Genomic DNA, 6,950 nt, shown 5'->3' with positions numbered 1-6,950 from the left:
TTTTTTTAAATTTATTCATAGAGACAGAGAGAGAATGAGAGGCAGAGACACAGGCAGAGGGAGAAGCAGGCTCCATGCAGAGAGCCTGACGTGGGACTCGATCCAGGGTCTCCAGGATCACGCCCTGGGCTGCAAGCAGCGCTAAACCGCTGGGCCACCGGGGCTGCCCAAAAAAACTTGATAATAGAAATGACTTCCAAATGTTAGGAACTTAGGAAGGTGAATGATAGATCCTCTTAGAGCCATTTCCCCACTGGGTCAGTGAGGACTAAGTCTGGCTGAATGTGACAGACAACCTAAAATAATAGTGGCTATACAAGAGTTCTATGCCAGCTCTCAAAGTTGAAGTCCCAAGGCAGGCAGTCTGGGCTGGTATGGCCTAGACACACTGTTGCTCCTGCCTTTCTTGCCTTCAGCTCCCAAAGCCACATAATGGCTCAGGACTATGGCTGCAGCCCCAACTCTATGTCCATGTTCCAGACGGGCATGCTGCTGTCCCCTTAAGGACACACTACACAGGCAGTACTTGACACTTTCATTTAATACCAAATGGCCATCTTGCTGTAAGGGAGGCAGGCTATGAAACATACTCTTAATTCTATTTAGTTGCACCAGTCTGTCAGACCATTTGCCCAACTAAAAATCTGTATTTCCATCACTGAGGCAGAAGGGGAGTATGGCCATTAGAAGTCAACTAGCATTCTTAGGCACGCCCATGTTCCCGCTAGGCAATGTACCAGGGCACTAACTACCATCAGTGTTCCCAATCACACATACACCCCCCAACGTGGGCAAGGAGGCTCTCTGACACTTGTTCCTTTCATCAGGGTAGCCCAACTGAGGATGCTTCTTGATGAACTTTAATTTTCCTAGGGGGAGGGGGGGTGGCGCTCTGAAAAAGTTACCCCAATAAGAAATGAGAAGATGGAGTGTGTTCTAGAAAAGGCATTATAGACTCAGAGAATCATTTGTACAACAGGACACTAATTTTGTCTGTCATGTTTTCAAAGAATAACCACCCCAGAAGAAAGCACTCGGAGTTGGCAAGGGCCCAGTGAGACACCGGTCCTGGTAGGCCGCATGGGTGCAAGCACTGTTAGTCATATCTTCACAGAAAGTGACATTTTTGTGACTAATTGTAAAAATACAGGTTTTTAATTTCTTAGCATAACACATTCGCCACCAACATTTCAATGTGGAATTTTTTCCTGGAGGTGATTAACTTTTAACTTTAAGTGAACTCCGAGAACAGCAGACATCCTAAGATTTGCTTCTATGATACATAAGCACTTTCCTCCAGCTATTCCCATTTTTTCCCCTAAATATAAATATCTGGTGAAGGAGTGAAGAGATCTCCTAAAAGAACAATCGTCTATGTCTTCACATAAACATCCTCATTTGGGCAATACCTTGTATTGTGGCACGGGGGGCTGTGACACACTGGCCTGCTGCACCCCCACACTGTGGTACGGGTTAGGGGAGATGGCGTGGGGACTGCAACCACCAAGGAAGTCTGGCAGTCATGCTCAGAGGGAGAAATTGCTAGGTAACAGCCACTGCTTTCATGGTTTCATCTCCCAAAGTTCCCCAGACTCTTCCATTCACATTATCCTTCACATCAAGATGGAGTCTTGAGTCTTCTGTGTCTTAGCTTCTCCAGTTCCTGGCACCTCACTGCTCCATATCCTCCATATCACACACCTTTGCCAGGTTCGATTTCTCCACAGGCTTTCTACCAGTGGATTTTGCCCAAAGGCTTCAAATGATCATACATCCCAACACAGGGACATACACATTTTTTAAAGAAAGTATTCTTGTCAGGATTGAGGACTGAATGGTCTTCTTAACACACAGCAAGCTCCATGCAGCTGAAAGGGAGTTCCGACCCTAGTAACCCCTTCTCTGCCTCCCAGCAGAGCATTGCTGAGAGCAGCACTCCCTTGCTGGAAGAAGCAGGCCAACTGCAGATAGGCCTCTGGACCTAACCAAGAATGCCGGACTTATACAGATAGTGTATATGAATAAGTTGCCCAGACTATTAAGTAATTGAAGATTTTTAAAAAAGATTTTATTTATTCATGAGAGACATACAGAGAGAGGCAGAGACACAGGCAGAGGGAGAAGCAGGCTCCCTGCGGGGAGCCTAACATGGGACTCGATCCTGGGACTTTGGGATCATGCCCTGGGCCAAAAGCAGATGCTCAACCGCTGAGCCACCTGGGTGTCCCAGTAATTGAAGATTTTGAAAAGATCATGTATATAACATAAGTTTTGTGAGGGTAGAAGTTGTATCTATTTTTTTCACTACTATATCCTCATCCTAATCTCCTGCCCACACTCGCAGGTACTCAGGAAACGTTTGTTGACTGAGCATATGAATGAAGCTTCAAAAACTATGTCATACACATAATTGTTCATAGGCTGCAAAAACCATTTTTCTTTTAAGAATCATAGATGACTGGAGTGGCACAGACTCTCCTAAATCCTAAATCTAATTAATCCCACAGGATGCCAGGAGAACTCCTCCTAGCTCTCAGATCGAGATGAGACTCCTTTTTAAAGATCTGGAGGTGCTAGAATGACCTCTTCTGATAATCTTACCTGGTGTCCAGTAAGCTTCCATGAGACAGCTGACCTCAGGCCAACCCTCATTTTCCACTGTTGACTAGAAATGTTCCACATATGGTATACAAAGTAGATTTCAGTGGGAGTTTTTTTGTTTAAAGAGAAGAAGACAGAAACACAGTAAGGGAAAGAGGGAAGGAGGAAGGGGGGAGAGAGGGGGGGAGGTGAGGGAGGGAGAAGGGTTGGGAGGGAGAGGGGGAGGGAGGGAGGGGAGAGGAAAGAGGGAGGGAGGAAAGGAAGGGGGAGGGAGGGAGGTGAGAGAGGGAGGTAAGGGGGAAGAAGGGAGGTGTGGGAGGGAGGTGAGGGAGGGAAGGAGGGAGGAAGGGGGAGAGGGAGGCCAGAGAGGGAAGGTGGTGAGGGAGTGACGGGGGAGGAAAAGGGGAGGGAGGGAAGGAAGTAGGGAGGGAAGGAGGTGAGGGAGGGAGGGGGAGGAAAGGGGGAGGGAGAAAAGGAAGGGGGAGGAAGGGAGGTGAGGGAGGGAGGGAAGAGGGAAGGAAGGGGAAAGACTGCTACAAACAGTGCACAGTGCCAGGAGTACCTGGAAGCAAACAGGAGGGCTCAATGACAAGGGCTGTGTTGTTTGACACCTTCTCCGTGCGAGACACGGATTCTAGTACCTGTGGGCTTATCCAGCCTGTGAACATTAACACTACCCTACTGCAGTTCTTAGGTCATTATTTCAATTCGTCTCATTTAGCAATAGGTGGTTAGCGGGTATCAAAAACCGGGAACAGGCAGTGACTTCCCAGTATTTCCAAGTGATGTCAAATTGAGTACAGGACAAGGGAAAATGCTGGTTTATGCTGTTTTAAAGTGGAAGTGTCACTGTCTGTGAGTTCAGCCTTAGTGAAAAATGGCAAACGTGATGCTAAATTCTTCACATGCTTTGAAAATGAAGATTCATAGAGCAGGAGGGGCCCTTAAAAGACATCATCTGGACCATCTGTCTGCTCAACGGAACTGCCCTAAGGCATCACCCGAAGGGAAGATTATAGGGACGCTCAGTATCCCAGTTGCTAGTATACACCTTGTGGTGCTGGCACTTTGCTCTGGTTTCATGCCAGCCCGTCTCCCACCCAGGGTAGAGAATGAAACTGGATCGAGCAACAGTCACAAGAAATTTTATTCTGCTCAAGTATAAAGAGGTAAGTGATAAAAGTCATTCCATGGAGAGGAAACGGCAGCTAAAATGACCATCAAAAGGAACTAAATTGCCCCAAGAAGTTCAGGCCTTCATTTACTCAGCCAATAGTTCCTGAGGGCCCCAGTGAGTTCTAGGGAACACACCGTGCACCTTCTAATGGCATGTTTCTGTGCTAGTGTTTAGCACAGTGGTATAAATGTGCTGGGAGGTCCAGCTTCACACCTGAACCAAATGGCCTCATCCAGCTTCCAGGTTATCGCACACGCCTGTCCCTCAGGGTTTCATGGGACAGTACACTAAGGTGCTAAACCACTAGTCCTCAATATATCTTAGATCTTATCATCTGGTATGGGGGGGAGGGTAGGATGCGTAACAGTATTTTATGGTATTTATTCATGAGAGACACAGAGAGAGAGTGAGGCAGAGACACAGGCGGAGGGAGAAGCAGGCTCCCTGCAGGGAGCCCGATGTAGGACTCGATCTCGGGACCCCAGGACCATGAACTGAGCTGAAGGCAGCCACTCAACCACTGAGCCACCCAGGTGCCCAAGGCTGTGTAACATTAAATGAACTAGAACTACCTCCTTAGGAGAAGAAAGCAGCCATTTAAATTACTGGCAAAATCATCTCGCTAACAATAAAATGTTTTCTTTCTTGTGCTTTCTCTTTTTCTTTTACATGCAGCAGAACCACCAGTTACAGGCCCTTCTTGTCAGGGTCCTGCTATCTGGCTAACTAGTTCATTCGTTGATTTGTTCCTTCCTTTTTATAAGATTTTATTTTTTGAGAGAGAGAGAGAGAGAGAGAGAGAGAGAGAAGCAGGTTCCCCACTGAGCAGAGATCCTGATGTAGGGCTCGATCCCAGGACCCCAGGATCATGACTGGAACCAAAGGCAGAAGCTCAACCTATTGAGCCACCCAGGCATCCCTGCTGACTAGTTTCTTAGAATGACAAGGGTCTCCCCTCTCTGAAGTATGTGCCCTCACACTGACTTGGTGTTTCTATATCCCAGGTGTAGGCAAGCAGAGCACAGGCTACAGGCCAAGAGCCAAACACCAGAGGTGCTTCAGGAGCCTTCACTGGGGCCACCTTCCAGACCCCTGCTGTGTTCATGTGGCTGCTTCAGTCTCTTCAAAGGTCTAGCCTGGCCCAGAGTTTAATCAGTCAGGATCCACAAACACAGGTGAGTGGGTGTCTGGCTTACGGACACTGGGAAGAGCATAGGTGATGAAATTTGCATTGCAAAACCCTTATCCAAAGAATATTGAGAAACTTGAAGATCTTGGCATTTTATGTATTTATTTTTGATCTTGGCATTTTAAAAATTAAATGCAAAAATGATGTAAAACACCACTTTTGCCCATCCTTCTGCCTCCAATCTGTGTCTGTGATTCCAGAGAGCTTTACATGTCCTGTTCTTCAAAAACAAAACAAAAACAAAGAATGTAGATATTTTCTCTAAAGATATAACCAGCTTTAAAGAAATAAGCGTGTCAAATTTCTGACGGACAGAAGAAATGAATGGTTAGAGGTAGAATTTGTCTCATAACACAGTTCTTTGTTTTATCAGAGGATTCACCTTCTCTGACGGTGTAGCCTTGTGAATTTCAACGAGGGCTCAAACGACTCAAACCTGCCCGACGCACGACTCTTTCAGACACATCCTTATCTAAGACAAGGCACATCTGAGAGCGCTCAGCTGGGGACAGATGAAAGAAAGTCATGATCCCATGTGTGGGCTATTCACTACACAAACCATGCTTTGAATTCTGCAGTGCCAGGGTTTTGTGCTAATTGTGTTCAAGAAACAGTGACTCAAATACCCTAATTATTACCCAGCCAGTAAAGGGCTTCTGGGGGAAAAAAAAACAAACTGAAAATTGAAGTCCATTCAGGAAATATCTTTATGCTTCAACCTCTCCGCATACTTCTGAGACACTTTCCTTCAATGCGACAAGGGTGATCTCATGGCGTTTGGAATATATTACTACAACGGAACACACCCAGTGCCAACACCAAACAAACATGAATGCCTGCTCTCAGGAGACCCTGGACCTCCTGGGACAGGATCCACTTATACAGCAAGAACCAAAACATCCCATCATTAATCCTTAGCAACCTGTAAAGTAAAACTCCCAGGTAAGGACACCAGGCCAGGTGTTGATGGACCAGAGGTCAAGTCATGATCTAATCTACAACACTAACAAGTCACGTATTGGAGTGTGTGTGTTTCTTCCCCTCTAAGCTGAGAGGGCACTTTTTAAGTTACAACGATGGCACAGGCACAAGCGTGAGGCAGCCGGCGGTCTTGCCATCACCGGCATGGAGGCTGTAGATGGATGAGAGCATGACACAGGTTTCATTTTAGACACCTCTCCTCTGAAATCCTGATGTTCCAATATGCCACATTCAAGGTGTGTTGCAAGAGTAAAGAGAAGCTGCCGGGAAGCCCTGAGAACCTTGAGAGAGGGAGCCTGCCGTGGGTGGTTGGGAGAGCCCTGGCACCGCCACCATGGGACCTGCTCACAGGGACTCAGAGACTATGTAGGGACGCCTGCAAGCCTATTCCTCAGCCTGTGATGGAGTGATTCACACTTCCTCAAGCACTCACAGAGTATTCTAATGAATCTCTGCAACCTCTGGTAAATAGGGAGGCGAGTAGTCTTTTTCCAGATGAGGAAACAGATGAACCATTTCACTTTCCGAGGCTGGTAGGGGACATAATCCACAATGCTAACACCTGCTGTATCCCAGTAACCCATACAAGGTCTTTCTGTAGCTCGACTAGTAACAGAAAGTGAACCTCTTCAGGCTCGCCCTTGACAGTAGACTCTCCTGTCCTCTTCTTTTTTTTTTTTTTTTATAATTTTTATGTATTTATGATAGTCATCAGAGAGAGAGAGAGAGAGGCAGAGACACAGGCAGAGCGAGAAGCAGGCTCCATGCACCGGGAGCCCGACGTGGGATTCGATCCCGGGTCTCCAGGATCGCGCCCTGGGCCAAAGGCAGGCGCCAAACCGCTGCGCCACCCAGGGATCCCTCCTGTCCTCTTCTTTCAATGTGCAGCATCTAATTAGAATTTTGCAGTGTTAAAGGCCACGCCCTGCGCCTTCTTTTATAAACCCTAAAGCAACTGCACCTGACTAGACACACAGCAGGTATCCGCAGTGATTCCTTAAA

The 6,950-nt window shown here is 47.0% G+C and overlaps 1 protein-coding gene across 12 annotated transcripts in view; it reads right to left on the bottom strand.

Annotated features, from left to right (window-relative positions):
- The window catches only part of AUTS2 (activator of transcription and developmental regulator AUTS2), a 1,131,932-nt gene that overhangs the window by 166,191 nt on the left and 958,791 nt on the right, over window positions 1-6,950 (bottom strand). The window lies entirely within an intron of this gene.

This window comes from Canis lupus, chromosome 8, assembly GCF_048164855.1.
Source record: "Canis lupus baileyi chromosome 8, mCanLup2.hap1, whole genome shotgun sequence".
NCBI classification, from domain to species: Eukaryota; Metazoa; Chordata; class Mammalia; order Carnivora; family Canidae; genus Canis; species Canis lupus.
Note: the sequence above shows the minus strand (reverse complement) of the source record. Positions and strands in the feature narration are given on the sequence as shown.